The 21,423-nt window shown below is 48.7% G+C and overlaps 1 protein-coding gene across 3 annotated transcripts in view; it reads right to left on the bottom strand.

Annotated features, from left to right (window-relative positions):
• Prkce (protein kinase C epsilon) overlaps positions 1-21,423 on the bottom strand; it is a 505,347-nt gene that overhangs the window by 431,786 nt on the left and 52,138 nt on the right. The window contains exon 1 of one of the 3 annotated variants that reach the window (XM_052746471.1): positions 16,779-16,816. The exons of the other annotated variants lie outside the window; for them this stretch is intronic. The gene's annotated coding sequence lies outside the window, so the exon portion shown is untranslated. Of the gene's footprint in view, positions 1-16,778; positions 16,817-21,423 lie in introns of those variants that run through there. 3 annotated transcript variants of the gene reach the window in all.

The following is a 21,423-nucleotide window of genomic DNA, read 5'->3' as shown; positions in this document are numbered from 1 at the left end:
CACTTACACTAGATTCCAATCAGATTAAACACTTTAATATATAATCACAGTGAAGCTTGAGGCTGGGATAGGGTTCAATAGGAGAGGACAAGACAATTAGCTAAGTCAAGAAATTCTCAAGCATCCAGTGGCATTGTTCTAACACTACCTATAGGCCAGAGTATCCTAGGGTGAGGATGCCCCAGGCTTTCTTAGCCTGTTAATAAAATAGTTGTTGCAAAATGGTATCAAGAGACATCCCACAAGTTAGAGTAACCAACACTAAATATCAATTCTGTAGAAGCCTTGTAAGCCACATTAGCATACCAAGGATCCCAGTAAGTTTCAAAATAAAGAAGTTGGTTTGACTTCAAACTCACTGTTCGTAAACTCATTGGAGCACAGAACTTTCATTACATAACAACCATGAACAGTCCCCGGGACTTACATTTCTTAGAACGCTACGGAATCACTGAACTTATCTCCTTAAGTCTGATTCTGGCATTAGAGGCAGGCTTTCTGCACAGCCTGCTTCCAAAGTGGATTAGTGAACAGCTTCTGCAATCCAGATGGTCTAATTTGAACTGATATATTGACTTCATAAAATGACAGGCAAGCACTTAGTGGCCATTACCCACCCACTCTCAAAAGACTGGAGCCTCTCTCGTATGCTAACCAAGGGGACCTAAACTGAGAAGTCTTGTCGGGGCTACAGTCACTCAGAAAGGTCTGGAGATACTATTGGTTATAACTAGGCGGGGGAGAGCTCCGGCATCTCACGGGTAGAGGACGTTACTCAACACACTGCAGGGTAGCCCCACAATCGCTACCTGGCCCAAACATCAGCTTTGCTGAGGCTGCAAACGTGGCAATCCCGTCATCTTGGTGTGCAAGGTTGATGATCCTTGAAGACAAAGGCAGTGAGGCCTAAAGGGATTCTGGGAAAGCAGTTATTGGTTTCTTGGGGTGGTGGAGGAGTATATACCGATATCTGTGCATATCTTTTAATCAAGAGATGCCCCCTGGATCTGGGGCATAAATGTGTCCCCAGAGAATGAACAAGGCCTCGTATTCTGGACTGGGCATCCTCTGTGCAGCCTCTACCCACAGTTCACAACCACATAATGCCATCCCTGCTGCTTGGCTCTCATGTGTTTAAATGAGTGATAATGAGCTTGAGGAAGTGGCCAGGCCAGTGGGAAGTGGAAGCCTCAGCTATCTCCTTGACATCGGGAATCCCCAAGCACAGAAGCAGAAGCCAGGTGTGATCACCGCACACAGCCCCTTCCATGACTTCAATGTCATTATCCCCAGTGAAGACACAAACCTCGGGATTTCCTCTGCACAGTCAAAGAAGCCGACACGAGGGATACAGGATGCCCCACGGGCTCCACGGATGCGCACTAAGTCTGGAAATGTGTTTTAGGAGGAACTCAATGGCAGCTTTCCCAGTGCAAACAAAACTCTCCAACACACGTGTCTGTTCTCAGGCACATTTGCCCACTGGTAGGCAAGCAGAAAGAAAAGATGGATGAAACACGGATTGATCTGTAATTGAGAGGGAGAGGGTAAAACATGGCTATGTCTTGCTCCTTCACTCCCAGGGCCAACTCTCCCTGCTACTCAGTGTGAGATGACACACAGACCTGGACACCGTGAAAAGAAGTCCACAGGGGCAATAGTAAACGTCTTCTCCTTCCCAGCAGTCACATGATGCTGGGCTGGGCAAGCCTGTCCCAAGACAAACACAGTAGGATTTATGTCCTTCGCATCCAATCGCTCTGGACAGGTTCAGGACAGCATGGTTCGTCCCCATGGTACCAGCCTTGACCTTTGAAAGGGAGAGAGCGCCCTTGCCAAGGGTCCTAGTGCTGTTGGCTGCGGTTCAACAGACGGTGAGAGACAGTTCAGAAAGCTGCGGAAGAACCGAAGGAGTCCCGAGTCCCTTCAGAAGTTCAAACCCGGCACGGTGGCTTAAGACCTAGGCTCAGCTGGGAGCTTTCGGCACAGCACTGGAAACAAAGACCTCTGAGTGCCCAGCTGGGAGGGAATGCCCAGGGTGTTAGGGGACGAGAGGCACCATGGGAGTGTGAAGAAGAGGAGGAGGGGTTCGGCAATGAGGGACCTTACAAACTTAGGGTTGTCTCTAGCTAACACTATTCCACTTGTCCCGAAGGGTAGGAGTCCCATCCTGTCCCCAGACAGGAAAAGGAAGACACAACAAATGAATCGGCCAAGAAGACAGTCAAGGTTGTATGAAACACGGCATTGATGCAAGAACAGTTGGAATAGCAGTCAGGAGGCAGACAAGGCGGGAGAAGCAAGGTGACATGGGCCACAGCGGGAAGCAAACAGCTGGAGCCCTCCAGCCTGCCATTCATCAGGAGCCAGGGCGAGCATTTGCCACAACACAGAGAGTGAAGTACTGTGGTGCCGAAGGGTTGGTTCCAACTCTGGGGTCCAAAAGGCCCTGAATGGGGGTGGGGGAGGATGCTCAGCTCACAGAGTGCTTACAGCACACACTCGAGAGAACTTGAGTTCATTCCCCAGAACCCACACTTCAAACAAGACAGGTCTGGTGGTAGGCACTGGGAACACCAGTGCTGGGAGGCAGGCATAAGACGATCCCTGAGGTTTGCTGGTCAGCCAGGCTCTCCTAAGAGGTGAGCTGTCAGGTCCCACTGAGAGACGTTAGCTCAAGAAACAAGACAGACAGCTCCTGAGGAAAGACACCCAAGGCTGTCCTCCTGCCTCCACATGCAAAGACATACAAGTGCACACATTCACACACACACGCACACACACACACACACACACACACACACACACACACACACACGTACCACACATGTGTATGCACACACACCACACATGTGCGCGCACACACACACACACACACACACACACACACACACACACAGACTTAATTAAGCCCGAGCTTTATCAATAAGAAGCCAAGCGACCCTGGTAAGGTGCCCAAGACGCCATAAGATGGTGACATGTGAGGCCTGAGGTGGTGGTACAAGGAAATCCAAATGCTCCCAGCATCCTCCCGTCCACAGGCCTCCCTTTCCCAGCTCACCTCCTCTTCGTCTCCTCACCCCTCAGGTTTTATTTCTGACAAGATTCAACTCTTGAGAATACACTAGACTGTTTCTATGGAAACCGCACTTGTAGAAAAACCCTAGAACAGAAGCCAAGTTTTGGGGAGGGGTGGGTAGGGGGCAAGCAGGAGCCTTTCAGAAGACAATGAAGAACAGTCATACATGAAAGGGAGGCTGGAGGGATTCCACCCCAGAGGAAGAGCCAAGATGCACCAGGGAAAACAGCATGCCATTAAAGACTGAGCTCCCCCGAGACTCCAAAAGCCAGCAGCGAGTGACAAGAGTCAGGTCCATCAGCACCTGCCAGGGGTGTCACGGCATCAGAAGGGCAGGAGAAGAGAAATGCCCTCCCAACAAGAGGTTAAGCCTGGCACCAGCGACACGGCAGGAGTAAGAAGACCAAACACGTGAAGAGAAGCCAGAGCAGATGACATCTGAGTCCACACCAGATCGGAATGGTGGTCTGCAGAAGGATGCCTGCAGAACACGGTGAAGCTCTTGATTCCGGCCCCGATACTGCAAAAGATGATGATGATGATGGTGGTGGTGGTGGTGGTGATGATGATGATGATGATGATGATGATGATGATGGTGGTGGTGATGGTGGTGGTGGTGGTGATGGTGGTGGTGATGATGATGATGATGATGATGACAACAATAGTAATGAATACTTCTAAGTGAGTGAGTTCTTTGTTCAGCTTGCACTCTTGAGTTGTCACTTTTGGCAAAGCTCTGTGAGGCCCAGCCTCATTTTGTATCAGGAAGAAGTTCCCGATCACCGAGAGAAAAGAGCAAAGGCCAGAGAGAGGTGAACTACAGGTGCTGGGAGCCCAGAAACTGAGAGGTGAGAGGCCAATGGCTAGCTGCTGACCCAAATGCCCACACGGCCAGCGATGCCTCCTCTGCCTTATTCACACGTGAAAGTCAATGGCGCCCTCAGGTCAGTGGCTACTGCCTCGGGTCCACCTTGGTGCTGAGAGAAACAGAAATTAGACTCCAAGAATGCCAGAGAGATTCCAAGATGGGCCGGACAGGCTCGTGGCCCACTGTCCCTAAGCCTAGAAGGCATTCATTGAAAGCGAGCTGGAACCTCGTATTCTCACACCATCATGCCCTTCCGATGTACAGGACAGTGCCTCTTGAGCCAAGAAAGCCTATTACTGAGTCACAACAAAATAGAGGTGGGAAAGATGAGGAAAGAGGTCAAAAGATAAACATTAGTCTAAGTGTGCATAAAACCGAGGGTGCAGGTTCCTTCCCACCTCAGAACCCTTGCACACACATCTTTCTGCCTGAACACTGTCCATCTCCAGCTCCTCCTGCTTCTTCAGTTCACTGTGCCTTTCCAGGACAGCCAAGCCACTAGGAGTCACACCTCCTCTTCACACTTGGATTTGAGCTCCTTGCTTTCCTAAGGAGCTCTTTATACATGTGCAGGGATCAGGCCTGCCCTGCCCGCCATTAACCAGCCACTTAGCATAGTACTGGGGCACACCGGCTCTCAGCGAAGGAATATTCAATGATTGAAGTAAATGTTCCATTTGCTCATGAAATAATAATGGACGTAAATTTGTTTCTCTACTTCTTCCTTGGCAACGTAAGAAGAATGCAGCTCTAGGCCACCGCCACCCCCTCTTTTCTCAACCTGGGAGTGCAGGGATAGCAAGCAAGAGACATTTTCCTCCTTCAAGAGATCCAAGTTTACAACCCATGCTGTAGAGAATTAAAGTCCTTTTGTGTAAACGAAGATCCCTCTGGAGTTCCTCCGTTAAAACCACAAACCTGCTCCGGAAACAGTTACTGGCAAGTGGGGGTCAGCAGACCCTCACCTAGTCCCAAGGAATCTGGCTTCTCCAGGAATGTTCTAGCTTCGTGTCTCATTGTTGTCAGAAGACTCCATACCAAGGCTTTAGGCTTGTCTGCCTTCCCCTTTTCTGGCCTGTCAAGCTCTTGCTTATGGAAGTTTTCATCTGTCCATCTCTAAATATTCATGAGTTCCTGTTTAAAGAATGAAGACCCAGTTGGGGTTTTAGTCACAAGCCTGTGCTGTGGCACTGGTCTGTCCTCAGGCTGCAGTCTCCTACAGCAGGATCACCTGTTTCGCACTGGCTAGCTCTCAGTGAGCCCAGAGCCCAATTAGGAACACAGGAGGAGAACCCACAATCCCCACGGCTAACAAGACACAGGAGTCTTTATGGCTGTTCGTTACCACATTGCCAAGCCATGCCAGGCACGGGGACATGTATGCTCTTAGCCTCCCTCAGGCTATAAGCTCCCCTTATGGCTATTCCCACTTGGCAATGTGATAGGCTGATGAATCTAAGGGCAAGATGTGCAGAAACAGTGGTACCCACCACACGTCCGGAGATCCATTCCAAACCCGTTCTTACAGCAATGTTCATGTCAACTTTCCAAGACACTGGTGGAAAAGGGTCACTTTAGATCACTACAAATGGGGAACCAGAGGTATGGGGCCATGAGATCGGGTATGAGAGGGAATGCTACAAGCAAGCTACGAGACCAGGCCCAGGATGCATATCAAGAGTGAGAGGGCTTTGAAATCATGACAAAAATGACAGGCGAGGTGATAGTGATGTCATTAGCATGACTCTCCATCCATGCAAAGTCTGCGAGCATCTGTCATATGCCAAATGTACTTCCAGGCTCAGGGAGGGAGATGCATAGAGTGATACAAAGATAAAAGATGCAGTACCCATGCCCATCAAGCAAAGAGAAGTGCCTTGGACATGTTAAAAATCTCCCAATAAACCAGGACCCTACCACAAATATAGAGCCAAGTAGATACGAGTAAAAAGTGGACAGCACAGCTGGGTATAAGGGCAGAGCTGGCTTTCCAGACAGAGTAGAAGCAAACCGCATTGCCAAGTAGTGGGAACAACGTGTCTCTGGAGGCATGACAGGTCATGAATGAATGCAAACGGGTAGAAATGGCCAGGGCACTGGGCCACAGGCTCCACAGGTCCTGCTAAGGAGGAGAGGCACCCATAAAATAGACCTCCACTGGGGGAGGGTCTTTAATAGCAGAACAATGGTCTTGGGAGCAGATGGCTTAGTCAGTACAGTGCTTCTGGGTAAGTGTGAAGACCCTCATGCAGATCCTTGGCATCCACAGGAAAGCTGAGCACAGCGGTGTAGCTCTGTAATCCTCGCACTGGGGACGTGGAGAGAGGAAGACCCTAAGGGCTTGCTTGCCAACCAGTCTAGCTAATAAATGAATTTCAAATTCAGTGAGAGACCCTGACTCAAAAACCTAGGTAGAGCTGTGGTGGTTTGAATGAGAATGGCCTCCATAGGCCCATATACTTGAAAGCTCCATCCCCATTTGGTAGGACTGTTTGGGAAGGATTAGGAGGTGTGGCCTTGTTGAAGGGGATGTCTCACTAGGGGTGGGCTTTGATGTTTCAAAAGCTCCAGCCATTCCCAGTTAGCTCCCTCCGCCTCATGCTTGTAGATCAAATATAAGCTCTGAGCTCTGCTCCAGCACCATGCCTGCCTGCCTGCCTGCACCCATGAGTTGATGGTCATGGACTCTAACCCTCTGGAAATGTGAACAACCAAATTGAATGCTTTCTTGTATTAGTGGCCTTGATCATGGTGTTTTGTCACAGCAGCAGAAAGGTAACTAAGACAGTGAGAGAGGCAGAGACCCATATTGATCTCTGTCCTACACACACACACACACACACGCACGCACGCACGCACGCACGCACGCACGCACGCACGCATGCACGCACGCACACACACACACACAGAGCAATTCATAATATTATTCAGGCATCGGGATATACACACAGCACTACCCTACAGGGCACAGAGACGAGTATGAAGATGTCAGTACCCAGACATGTAACACGGAGTTAAACTGGAGATTTTCCCATTCTTTAACTTTCCACCTGCCCAGTGAAACAACAGTGTTTGTTCTGCAGCTATTATAAAGTTATTAATGACGGAATGATGATTGAAATGAGAGCCAATATGCATTAATCACTCATGTATTTTTTTTTAAACAAGTACGGAGGCACCATTGCTTCAAGGCCTTCACAAATCTGATCTAAATATCATGAGCCTATGACTCAAGGACTTTGAGTCCATTTATTTTACATATAAGGGGGCTGGGACACGGAGATGTCAAGAAACTTACCCCAGGAGTAAGCAGGAGAGCTATGCTTTATGGTCAGGAAGTCTGGCCTGAGTCCCCGTTCTGAGACACTAAATCTGTGGCCCCTTGTTTGTGTTATGCCAGTACTGTGGTAACTTTGGTCCTCACAGTACTTCCTCGAGGCAGACACTCTTTTCATTTTTTTTTTAATCTGTGTTTTATAGACGAGGAAGCAGACAGAGCGGAGGGGTAGCCTGCCCAAAGCTGCACAGTGAGGGAACTGCTAATTGGTCTGTGTGGCTCCAGAATGAATGTGTGCTGCTGCTGCCTGCCCTCCCCACTCTTTTTATTCATGGAAACCGTGAGGAGGACCAGGGAGCAAGGAGAATGTTAGGGAACAGGGGGGCTATCAGACTGGATGCTTCCCAGCCAGACTTCCTCACCTGGTGTGAAGCAGAGAGAAAAGAACCATGCTCCCAAGCCAGCTCCAGGCTCTGAAACCCCTGATCCCTGGCAGGTGAGGTTCTGCAGGCCTTGAAACAGGAAGGGAGGAGCTGGGCAGCAGGGCTATCTCAGTCAGGCCCTGATATTCTCATAGGTCCTGGCAAGAGGAGGTGTCAGTTAACACTGCTGTAAATCCTCTTGACAGCAGCTCTGTGGGCTCGGACAGACTCTGGGCCATGCTGGAGCCACACTGTCCAGAGCCTTCTGTTGCCACTTCTTGGGACTAGGAGTGTTGGCATGGAGCCTGGCAGCAGGATCATTAATCTATGGGCAGGCTTCTTACAGAGGAAAACATGAGAAACAGCTTTTAAAAGAATCACCAGGGCTCAGCTGGCACAGGCTGTCTAGAGTGCGAGTCTGAAGAGACAGAATTCCACAGCAAAATCCGCTAGATGTTTACGAGGCTGTGGGGATTTTGAAGGGACCCAGAGGACAGGCCCTGTATTCCTGTGGCTCAAGGCATGGGCTCTAAAGCTGAGCTTTCAGGGGTCAAATCCCAGCTTGGCGTCTTGGTTGGAAGACTGAGGCCTTCCTCTGCCATCCCTTCAGGCTGTTTTCTCACCTGGCACATGAGTGTGCAGACAGCAGCTACGTCATCAAGTTGATACAGGGAATGATAGGTCAATATCCAGACAGAAGGCCCAGGACCCAGGCGGGGCCCTGAATGTATTTATTAAATAATATACATGGGCTCAGTGGACAAATGTACCATCTCTTCCCACTGGAGGAAGTCAAAATATCCCAGTTAATAAAGCCAGAAACTGCTTGTGAGATGTTTTTTTATGTTGCGTGGGTGTGTAAAGATACTCATGTACATGTATGTGTATATATGTGTTCATGTGTACACATGTGGGTAGGCATGAACTTGCATAAGGGCATCAGAGGCTGATGTTGGATAACTTCATCAATCACTTTCCACCCCACCTAACTTTACATTTTGGACTTATTCACTTTATTTCATGTGTATGAATGTTTTGTCTGTATGTATGTGCACACACTACATGCCTGTCTGGTAAACATGGAGGTCAAAGAGGAGGGTCAGATCCCCAGGAACAGGAGTTACAGGTGTTTGTGAGCCAGCATGTGGATGCTGGGAATCGAACCCAGGTCCTCTGCAAGGGCAAAAAGTGCTCTAAACCACTGAGGCATCTCTCCAGCCCTCAATTTGTTTTTTGAGACAGGGTCTCTCATTAAGCCTGAAGCTCAACAATTCAGCCAAGTTCAGGAATCTCCCTCCCACCTCCTCTCCAACGCTGGGATTACAGGCATATGCCAGGCTTTTACGTGGGTGTTGGGGATTAAGTTCAGGTCCCCATGCTTGTGTGGCAAATACTTCACCAACAGAAGCACCTTCTACTTCCAAGACACTATTTCTTTGAGAGAGTTGAGGCTTGAAAGTCATGGACTTGGAGTTTTGGGGACATGGAAATGCTCATCAGCCACAGGGTCCAGCGGCCATCCTCAGGCAGAGCCCCAGCCTGGGAATCTGGGGTAAAGTAGGGGTGCCTCAGGAGCTACAGAAATTGTCAGGCACAGTGTGCTAGTCTGTGTTAATGCTTTCAAAACTCGTGCTCACAAATATCAAAGGTTACCTAGTCCCTACCCTGCAAGGGAGGCAAGGAACCACGCTAAGGGCCAGAGAGGGACCTTGTCCAAGATCATCAGCTGGTGGATATGAGTAATGCAGCAAGAACCAAGATCTTCGAGAACTCGGGCATGGTCCAACACATCAGCCTCCTGGCTTTAACTTTAGAACTAAGACCAAGAGCCCAGTGTGTGAGACTTGGCCTGGTCAAACACAGCTGCCACCCTGACAGCCTAGTGTGCTGGTGCCAGTCCATAGCCACCCAGCCCTGGCAGACCTTAGAGAACTCAGTACGATTTCCTTCCAGAAGTGAGGGACCACAGTCCTTGCCTCATCCCTTATACTTTTAACACCCAGAAGGGGCTCCAGGCAAGGGCCCTGAGCCAGAAGACCCAGCTCAAGAAGGTATCCAAACTCCACCCTGACGGCACGTTTCTGGCTCAAGCCAGCATCTCTGTCCCTGAAACTATTGGAGTAATGGACACAGGCTTTTCCCATCGTGGGAAAGGCTCTCCATTCGAGCAGAGACTTGGAGACCCAGACTCACCCCTGCTGTGACTTTGCCACCTTCAGCCCATGTCCAAGACCACTCTGACAGCTGACTCAAGCCAATTGAAGGGGAGGGCACCCGGGACGCCAGCCCAGTAAGATTCTGTAGCCTGGCTAAGAGGGAGGGTCCTTTCATCCGCTTTGCACTAGTCAGAAACTAGCCATGTGGTCATGCATTGGGCATGCGGCCCAGGGAGGTATTGTCTAAGCCAGGTCATGTGCCTAAAACCCCATCACTAGAAGTCTGGGCAGGAGAATGGAAAGTTTGAAGACAACCTGGACTTATGGGAGTGAGAGGAAGAAGAAGGATGGGAAGGGAAGGAAGGGGAGGGAGGAGAGGGAAGGGGAGGGGAGGGGAGAGAAAAATGGTATGTTCTAACTCCCTTTTCAAGATGTAGATAGGCTTCAGTGGATACACATGCTCCCTTTGCTGTCAAAGACAGTGACTTTGCTCTATGCCATTGATGGTCCTAGACTGGCGCCCCACACATAAGTCAGCAACCAGCTCCTCCCAGGAAAATATCAAAGGGAGTCTAACAGCCCTCCACGTCATGTCCAGTATCTGGTTTGTGGGGAGGGTGGCAGAGACGCTCTTTGAAACACGCTGCAAGTTGGACCCAGGCCCCTGTCGCACAGTTGGCACTCTTAGACGCTGCTTGCCACAGACAAGGCCCACTGTGTTTGCTGAATTGGAGAACAGGCTCAAAGGCAACCTACAGGCCACTAGGCTTGACCACTGCTGCAGGATACTGGCTGGAGCCGGGCTCACTGGAGCATCAGGCCTGGGGTTCTAGGTCTGCTCCCCAGCTTGGCAGCCATAAAACAAGGAAAAGGGGGGAGTCAGAGCCACCTCCCCAACCCCACTAGCTCTCACGTCAGAGGCAGACTTTCAGCTCGCCTGTGTGGGAAGGAAGCAAGGGCTGTTTCCATTTTCTTTCACTGTCGTCACGAACTGTGGCCCACAGGCAGGAGAAGCCAGAAAGGCAATGTCCACCCTCCCCCTTCTAAGCTCCTGAAAAGCAGAGGCTAAGAGGGGGTGGGGGGGACACCTTTGAACAGACATAGCCTCCCCCTGAAGAAGAGGCCAGCAGTCAGGAAAGAAGAAGAACCGAGAACTTGCTACCGATTTACTCTGTGACCTTGGGTAAGTGACACATTCTCTCTCTGCCAACCTCCCCCCTCCACATCTGTCAAATGGAGATAATAAAAGCTGTTCTGAAGTTAGAATGAGATAATCAATGCTTAAATGGTTCTGGAAAGCATAAAGCTTTCTATGGGGATATAAGGTGTCATTATCTACTCACCCTTCCTGCCTCTCCAGCGAGTTCAGATGTTTGCTAACAATTACATTCTTGGCTGGGACTCAGTCTTGATGAGAGGAAGAGGAAGACACAGCAGCCCTCCACATTTCAGAGATGGTTCTCTAGCCTGGCTCTTAACTGCCCTCCAAAAGCCCACAAGAGATGGTATTGGGAACGATGTGGCCTTGAAGACCGAGTGGGAGGTGGGCAGGTCACTGAGGGCAGGTTCTTGATGGGGATTGTGGAACCCTGGAATCCTCTTTTTTTCTTTTGCTTCCCAACCATAATGTGATCAGATTTTCCTGCCTTGTACTCTGGCAAAGATAACCTAACTCTGAGCAACAGAGCCAACTGGTCATGGACTCATGCCTCTACAACTGTGAACCAGAATGACCCTTCCTCTTTGTACAGCAATGAGCAGGTATTTGCAACCACACTTAACAAGTGGGCACTGGGACACAGGCCTGTGCTATCCACAGGCCTGGCAAGTGCCGGGACCCATGGTCCAGGCAGACACTATGAGCCTGTGAAATAACGAACTGTGGCCCATAGGGCCATCACAAGCCAGACTAATACTCACGGATGTGGATATGGAATGCAAGGAGTACAATTACAAAGACACAGAATTCTGCTGTCTGGGTCCCCTGTCCCTAGAAAAGAGTTCTAGTTTCCAAGTATAAGTAGGAAATGGACTCCATTTCCCACTGGCCCGGGAAAGGTTTGCCTGGTTAATGCACATCATTATTTACTCTGTTGAGGGTCATGAACCAAATACTTAACCAGTTCCTGCCCCAAATTCTTCCTCATAGGCATAAGAAACGAGAAAGCAGCTTGGTAACTGAAAGACACAGTTCCAATAGAGCTCCTTTCTGCTGGTGATCACTCCCTGTGGCAGTCTCAAACGTCCTTACATATAGAAGGCAGTTTCCCATTTTCCTTCTGCTGGGATTTAATTTGTTGTGGGCCAGTTGGTCACAGAGCCGACCTCAACTTCCTCTTCAAAACCAACAAGGGGAAGGATACTGCTGGGATGGCACAGGAGAGGTCGTGACAGGTGCATACTCTGAATTAATGAAAAGCAGAACCAAGAGAGCTAACGGCCATTCTGGATCTGTCTGTGTCCTGCGAGGCCAGAGCCCATGTAGCCAGGCCTCTCTCAATGAAGGCTGCTTGACACACCCTGCTAGAAGACCCCTGAACATGAATGATGATGAGCAGAACTTCAGAGTGAGGCTAGAAATACAGGTGGGGGGAGGGGCTCCTATGTGGCTGAAGAGAAGCAGGCCCTCTCTTCACCAACCATGTGCATTCGCTTCCTCTGTTGGAAGGAAGGAGGTTCTCCACGGAGAGTCTGAGGCCATCCCCTGTAACACTTTATCTCGCTGGCTAGAATAGCAGCTGGGAGGCACTATCTCCCAACTAGGCTGTGGCCTTTCTACTCCAGCTTCCATACTTTCCCATCATCCCACCTAAGCTCTTAGCTTTCACCCCAACATGTTTCTGCAGGTGAAATCCTAAAAGACACACTTTATAGTCCTCAAACCCTATCAAGTTCAAGGACCAACTTGGAAGACCAAAGATCCTTTCATGTGCCACAATGACCTCTGGGACAGAGTGAATGGGGACAGAGAGCCAGGCACAGACATCTAACCTGCGGCATCTGAGAGCTGGTATAAAAGGCTAGCTCAGTACCCAGGCTCAGAACCATCTTCAAAAAAGCCCCGAGTCCTGGCAGCCACAGAGCTGGACAAATTTCATTCTCCTGAGCTCCAAAGCAAGACAGAGGCTTAATCAGGTCAGAGGCTTTGATCTGAAAATAAGTACCTTCTTGACACTCTGTGGATTATAGGAATTACTCCTGGGAATGCTACCTACACCGGCATGGTGTTGGGATATTCAGGGATATTTGGCTGAGGGAAATGATTCCATAGCCAGATGCCATCAATCCAAAACACTAAAGCAAGCCCACCCATCACTCCAGAAGCCAAAGATTTGAGGTTTATCTGACAGTGGGAATAAAACAGCCAAACCTCAAGATTTTTCATGCCTCCCACTTACTGGGCTTTTGCCTATGAACAAAAAGGGCCGGGATGGTCCAGTGGGGTTGCGTCCAGCCTTCTCTGATGGGCACCGAAACCCATACCCAGTCATTTCTGTCTTTTCTGACAAAGTATCACTTTCGGCTAAAATTTTCCACTCCTGGACTCAGCCCAAAGGTAAATTTGTTTTGGAAAGTCTCAGCCAGATTCTTCTGCTACCAGAGTCTTAAGCAGGTAAAATACAGGCTATTGCTTCTCTTGACATAAAATTATGATCTGAGAGTACAGTGATTGCTCAGGCCCCTAGTGTTACCTGGAGCTAAGCTCCACAGATCCAGGGGTAAGAATGTTAATTATTAAACGTGTTGTACTAAAGACAAACCTACAAAATGGTCTCGAGGGAGAAACTGAAGGGTTAGTTTTTGACATTTCCAAATGGGGATGATAGTAAGTCTCTGGCAATTTTAAGATTTAGACATCGCAAAATACTTCATCCCTCTTATCTCATCCGTACTTCAACAGCTGCCTGGGGGGGGGGGGGGCGGGGGGTGTGGGGGGGAGAAGTGACCAAGCAGGCTTCAGTCTGACAGATGGTAAATTAGGAGCAAAAGACAGGCTGAGAATTATGATAGTTACATAAGGTAGCACTCTAAGCCTACTGGCAAGGTCAAGACCACTGTTTAGATGTCTAGTAGTGCTAAGGCAAATCTGATAGCCTTTTAATTAAGCACAAGAATTAAACTGAATCTTCAGATATGGTATCACAACAGATCATTTGTCAGCAAACAGAAGACTTGAGGCTGGGTATTTTACAAAGCTCACGGTTTTGTTAGCTGGGTGGCCTTGTTTCTTCAGCCTCTAGTGAGAGAAGCTGGCGGCATGAGGAAGGAAACAGCCATACGGAAAAGGGGCCAAGTTCATGGGACAACTCCATTTCCCAAGAACCCCCTCTCTGAAGAAATAACCCCAAGATCACAGCCTTAATCCCTTCAAAGGACAACACACCCAATCACCTAAACATTTCTCACCATGTTGCCCTCTTCAAGGTCCTACCACCTCTCACTCAGCCATACTGGGGACTCCTTACACATGGGGCACAGATCCAATCCACAGCACGCACTCAACTGTCCCAGGCATCACACGGAGGTGAGGCCGACTGCCTGTTACTTTGAAAAGAAACGGGGAAGGTAGAAAGTGACACTAACAGGGCGCCCACCCATCAGGCGCCACACCAAGCATTTCTTCCTTATAAAAACTCTACATGACTGATACATCACATTCACTTTTCAGATAGGAGATAAGAGACCCAGGAAGTCACTAGCAGTTAACACCAGGATTCAAGTGAACCTGCTGATACAGGCCACATCACCCCGTCATAATACTAGGCAATGTGAGCTCTCCACACTGCCGTGTTGCATTTCATACAGAAATGCCACTTTAGGATGTGAGCTCTGAACTACGCTTTAACCAGAATGGCTGACAAAACACAACAGCAGTCCTGCCCATCCTTCTCCAACTGCCCAGTCACTGCAGAGGGAGGGTTGCAGAGTTACTGAATACTAGCTATGAGTGGTGGCGGCCCATGGGAGGAGGAGGCAGAAGGAGCAGGAGGTCAAGGTCACCTTTGACTACATAGAAAATTCAAAGCCAGGCTGAGTCGCACATGACTCCTTACTCAAGAAGAAAGTAAGGGAGGGAGGGAGGAAGGAAGGAAGGAGGAAGAAAAGAGAAGATAAACTATGAAAACCAGATAATCTACAAACCAAAAAGTCCAACTCCTACAAATTAAGCTGATAGCTGCATTGAGATATAATATACTTAAGAGGTACAAATATGTTTTCTTCTATATTTAGTCATAAAAGCAATAAAAGAGCCAGGTGGTGGTGGCCCACGCCTTTAATCCCAGCACTTGGGAGGCAGAGGCAGCTTGATCTCTGTGAGTTCAAGGTCAGCCTGGTCTACAAAGTGAGTTCCAGGAAAGGCGCAAAACTACACAGAGAAACCCTGTCTCAAAAAACAAAAACAAAAACAAAAACAAAAACAAAACAAAACAAAAAAAACAATAAAAGATGGATATGGTGGCACACCTCTGTAATCTAAGCACTTGGGAAGCTGAAGCAGGAGAATTAAAAAGTTTCAGACCAGGCAAGGCAGTCGAGGTGCACACCTTTAATCCCAGCATTTGGGAAACAGAGGCAGGAGGATCTCTGTGAGTTTGAGGCCAGCTTGGTCTACAAAGTGAGTTCCAGGGTAGCCAGGGTTACACAGAGAAACTCTATCTTAAAAAACAAAACACAGAAAAATGAAACAAAACAAAAAGTTTCAGACCTACCAGAACAAAAGAAAAGAGAAGAGGACTATGTGGGGGCATACCAGTCAGTAAAGTGCTTGCCTTACAACTCTCTGAACCTGAGTTCAATTCCCCAGAATGCACATTAAGAAAACCTTAACAACACAGAGAGCCACAGTGTTGGATACTTTTAACATCAGTACTGAGGAAGCAGACAAGTGGGTCTCTGGTGCTTACTGGCAGCACGGACTTCTTGGTGAACTCAATCCAGTAGGAGACCCTGCCTCAAGGGTCAAGGTTGAAAGCTTCGAGGTTCCCTACCAGGACTTCCCTGACCTTCATCTATGTGGGTGTATCCTACCCATATGTCTCAAGACCTTGCACTAAGTAAATGATGGACCGGTGGGTGGGTGGGTGGGTAGATGGAAGGATAGATGGGTGGGTGGGTGGATGGATGGATGGATGGATGGATGGATGGATGGATGGATGGGTGGGTGGACGGGTGGGTGGACGGGTGGGTGGACGGGTAGATGGATGGGTGGATGGGTAGATGGATGGAAGGATGTGTGGATGGATGGATGGATGGATGGATGGATGGATGGATGGATGGACGGATGGGTGGACAGATGGGTGGATGGGTGGGTGGATGGGTGGGTGGATGGGTGGGTGGATGGGTGGGTGGATGGGTGGGTGGATGGGTGGATGGATGGATGGATGGATGGATGGATGGTTGTTAAAATAATATTCTCCAAAATAATTCCCCCTCTCCAAGTGAAATTCAAATCTATACTGCTCTCTATTTGATATTTGAACACACATTTGTCATTTTAACACCAGCAATACACAACAAATTGTTTGGGCTTACCTTCTGCGAGCATATGGAAAAAAGAAAACGAATACTTTTTGCTGGTGGAGAATGAGCAGGCTGCATAGCTCAGATAGTTTCCACAGGAATGTAACAGAAGCCCAATTATCGTTTTCAAATAAGACACAAAATAAATGTTCCAAGAAAGAATTTTCATTAAAAAAAAAAATGAAGATTTCTATGTAGGTCAATAAAAGAAAGTCTAAAGAAGAAGCTGGCCCAGGGACAGAAGGAGCCATGTGTCCTTCCCAGGGGAGCTTTTCTGAGGTTCCACACAGGGCCCCTGCCTTCAGAAAGCTTCTTAGCCTCTTGTTCATTTGTACATTAGACACTCAAATGCGGTAGAAACCACCGCACCCCCAACTTGGATTGATAAGACAGAATAACCATTATCAGAAACAACCAAGCCAAAACCACAGAAATTCAGGCCCAGAAATTCCACCTTTGATGCTTCCGAATAGAACTTGGGGCACAGCAGAGGCCCTTGTCCACCGAGTTTACTGTCGCCCACAGTGGATCTGAGGAGCCCTGGCGCTCAGAAGTCCTTCTGCAGAGCAATCCCCTTCTCTCGAACGTCGGTTCTCAGCAATGTTTGGTCTTTCTGCAGCAAACATAAGGTATTCAAACGGCTCCTTTTGGGACATCATCTGAGGGAAAAGGAAGCGGGACAGAGACAGGTGGTCCTCGCCCTACAATCAACAACAGACGCTCATCTCTGATTTACAAGACACTGCCCCTCTCTGGAGTTTCATGGGGGGGGGGGAGCTCTACTGACAGAAATAATTGTAATTTGGATACCAACACGGCTAAATCTTGTCCAATTGCTATTAAACAAATCTGTATGGAAGCAGGTGTGGAAGCAGGTGCAAACCCAGACACTTTAATTAACCTCAGAAGCCAGCCTTCAGTGAGTGTGAAGCCTTGAAGGCTCAGGACAGACACATCCATGAGTTTGGCTCTTCTGGGCAAAGCCTCTACTATGGACCACATAACCACCTGAGCAGGTTACAGACCCTGTCTCATCCAGTCATGACTACATGGAAGAACTCTCTGTCACCCCTATTTTATAGATGAAAACTCAGCACCGAGAGAAAGACAAGTGACTATACCCAAGGGCCAGAACTAATAGTAGGCAAGGCTAGCAGGCACTAAAGCCTCCTTGCTAGCTCCTGAGACCGGGCTAGTCTCCACAACCCTACATTCACCCCTCAGTGTCTGGCACATCCCCACATGCCTCAGCAGGCTGGTACATCCCCACATCCTCAGCAGGTGATGCCCATTCCAAGTGTATCCTTTGTCTCCACATTTGCCTGATGATGATGAGTCCAAAATTTAATAGACTGGGAGAAGAAAGGAAACAGGCTTGACTTACCAATGTCTCTGAGTATTCAGGTGAAAGGTGAGCCCTCACTAGTCCATCACTTAAGTGGACCATATGGAAAACCTGCTTTCATCTGGATCTATACCTAAGGGAACTGAGGAAGGAACCAACCTGCTTTCTCCACTGTGTTGCCCCTTCTCAAAGGCCCCTCTGTACTCAGGCCTGTACTAACCTGCTAGGGTCTCAGCTAACCCTTCCAGACATCAAAACTACCCCTGAAGAGGGATCTGGCATCAGTCACCCACCAGTTAGTGTATCTTCAGGTTTCTATGACATATCTGCATTTTTTTAAAATTGGGAGTGTGTGTGTGTGTGTGTGTGTGTGTGTGTGTGTGTGTGTCCAATGTAACCTTTGAGTATTTCCAGGTTTTCCAAAAATAAACACAAAAACAAACCCAACGCCACACAAAAACAGGACCTGCCCTGTTTTCTCCTCCCATGAGACAATAGTTACTATTAATAGAGTGACCATTGCGACCCAGGCCTTGTCCTGAGTATAAATATCTTCATTTGGTCTTCAACACAACTATTTGCTTATCCCTTCAGCGGTGTCTGGGTACCTTAGGTTCTCCATCATAAAGAACCAGTGACTAGGTGGCTCAAAACAATAGGAATGTGTCCTCTGAAAGTTCCAGAGGCAAGAAGCCCAAAGCCAAGGGCCCTGCTCTCCCTCAGGAGCCTCTGAAGGAGTTTCTTACTTGCTTCTGGGACACCTAGGTATCTGACAGCTCACGGCAGCATCAGTCCCGCCTCCATGCCATAGAGCATCCTCTCCCTGTGTCTGTCTGTCTGTCCACACTTCACTTTTCACTTCCTAAAGAAGATGTTGATCATATTGCATTCGTGCTTACACTAATAGAACCTCCTTTTGACTCTCACTGCAGAGATCCTACTTTCAAATACAGTCCCTGTATTAAGAAACCAAGGAGGTTCGGACTTCAATGTAACATTTGAGGGGGGTGGACAGAAGTCAACATCCATTTATGGAATAATCTTTGTTCCAAGTCATAGAAGATCAGGGCATGCTGGCTCAAACCTGTAATCCCAACACTAAGAAGACTAAGGCAGGTGGATCACCTGGAATTTGAGGCCAGCCTGGGCTACCTATGAGTTCAAAGTCAGCCTGGGCAATATATGAGACCCTGTCTTTAAAAAAAAAAAAAAGACATTGAAGATCATAGAGCAAACTTCAGCGTCCTCTACATGATCCTCAGCACCCAAAGAAACCGGTCACATGAAAGGAGACTAGTGTCCCACTCTTCCTGCTGTTTCCTCTGCCTTAGACACCTCTTCTTCACTGAGCTGACCCCATTGTCTCCCTCATACCTCAGCTTACGCATCCTGGATAAAGCTCTCCTAGACATCCCAGGCCGGGTCAGAGCTCTGCTACAGGATCTCTGCGCACTGCCTCTCTTCTCCGGTACCCTCCATCACCATGATTGCAGTTTTCCATTCCCCGGGGATTCTCTTCTGTGTGGTTGATCTTGGGTCGGGGTTTGTTATTTCTTTGTTGGTCTTGGTTTTGCTGCTGCTGGTGTGTTGCAACAGGATCTTACTAGGAGCCCAAACTACCCTCAAATGTTAGATTCTCCTGCCTCAACTTTCCAAGTGTGAGGATTACAGGTGTGTGTCATCACACATGGCTGCTTGGGGATAGATGTCCCGTCACCATCAGACATAGACATTACAGGGACCCTTAGATCCCGGCTCTGGGAAGGACACAGAGGCATGTGCTGTTCAAAAGACAAATTCCATACCATAGCCCGCCTCAATATGACTAGTTAATGGCAGATATCCACTTAATTTTTTTAAAAAAGATTTATTTAATGTATATGTGTGAGTGCCTGCATGTAAGTATGTATACTGTGTGCTTGCCTGGAGCCTGTGGGGGACCAGAAGAAAATGTCAGATCTCCTAGAACTACTGGAGTTACAGATGGTTGTGAGCTGCCATGTGGGTACTGGGAACTGAAGCCCGGTTCTTCTACAAGAGCAACAAGTGTTCCATTACCTGCTGAGCCATCTCTCCAGCACTGCTACAGGTATCCACTTTATGTCCTGTGCCTAACCACTTCAAAAGGCTCAACCTGACCACTGCCTTCCCTACCCGACAGGGATAGGACAGCCAGAGAGCTAGCTACCTCCTGCCTCCATCCCTCATCAGGGGGATCTCCACTCCCACTCCAGATCCAAGGACAGGTAGCCACACTAGTACTTCCACGCCGCTGAGATGGTATCCTTCCCACCCTCCACATTCAACCAACAGTAACAACAGTCGGCCCTAAGCCCCTGCTTCCTGAAGGTTCCGGGTCAGACCTGTAACACCTTCAGCAGCCCCGGTGTTGTGTAACAGTTTCCTCGAAGACTGAAACATTCCTTCCTACGGGAAGCTCCTTAAACCAGAAGGCAAACAACTAAAAATAGCTTCCGGAAGTTCCTGAAACTGACCAGATTCTCTAGGCCCTTCCGTGCCAGAGGAAGAAAGAAAGAGGCTGAGAATCCCTCACTAACCAGCGAAGCCAAGCTGCAAAGGCTCTGAAATCAGAGCAGCTACCTAAAAGAAGCAGAAACCAGCTGAGCTGCCTGGAAGAGACTTAGACCAATGGACACTCTCCCATCTGTGGAGCTGCCTGTAGGCTGTGCGGTGAGCTCCAGGTTCCCAACTTTGTGAGCTGTTTCCGGTGCTGGGGTGGGCCTTGGTGATGGAGCCGTCTTTGAGTCCTTTCTGCTCCTCATCCACACTCCTCTATGCAACCCCAATAACACTGGTTCACCAAAGTGGACTTTGGTGGTTATCCATACTTCAGTATGTCATAGTTCCCTCTCTGGGGTGAGTAGATATGTGTGTTTTGCCTCCCCAGAAAAAGTTTTGTCACACAACACCACACTATACACACACTCACACGTGCCTAATTGTGCTAAATATCCTTCAGGGCCATAAAGCACATGCCTTGGGTCAGCTGTAAGTAATTTCCACATACGGCTAACACAGGCTTGGCCCGTGTACAAAGACAGTCTATCGAGCCATGACTATGGGCTAGGTCCTGTTGGGAAAACTCACCAGTATGTCACTCTCATGATAGTCCCTCGGACACACAAAGGGACCCTGTGTAGCTGAAGAGAAAAAGGCCACCTGGCCATTCCTCCTCCCTTCGCTTAATAACTCACTGTGACTCCTTCACCCTCCTTGTCAGGCAACGTTTCCTGAGTTCTGATACTGTCGCCACAACAAATGGGGACACTGGACAGAAGAAAAAGAGGCCCCTTTTGGCCCAAAGGAATTTGCCAGCATCCGAATCCTGAAGAGAGACAGGCAAGAAAGCAATCTTATAGAATACATGGTGGCATATCACTGTAACCCCAGCACTCGGGAGGCAAAGGGTTATGAATTTGAGGCCAACCTAGGCTACTTGGAAAATCCCAGGTCAGCCTAGGCTGTAGGTGAGACCCTGTCCCAAAAAAGTTTTTTTAAAGGACGAGACGGTGAACCAAGGCTCTCAAGAAAGATAAATGCAAAGGGCTGCTGTGCCCCCCAGAGGTGTCCTTCCTGAGGAGGAGAGCTTGTGAGGAGGGGCCAGGAAGGCTGCGAAGGGAGGGAGGGAGTTGAGTGGCTTGAGTCAGAGCTTCTAAGGGAAAGGGAGAGACGTTGTGGGAACAGCAGACCACGCCACCTGTCTTGAGTTGTAGGCTGTCTATTACAAGTAAGA

Source organism: Peromyscus californicus, unplaced genomic scaffold (assembly GCF_007827085.1).
Source record: "Peromyscus californicus insignis strain IS unplaced genomic scaffold, ASM782708v3 Scaffold_1__1_contigs__length_55948999, whole genome shotgun sequence".
NCBI lineage: Eukaryota > Metazoa > Chordata > Mammalia > Rodentia > Cricetidae > Peromyscus > Peromyscus californicus.
This window is presented reverse-complemented; position numbering and strand designations above follow the sequence as displayed.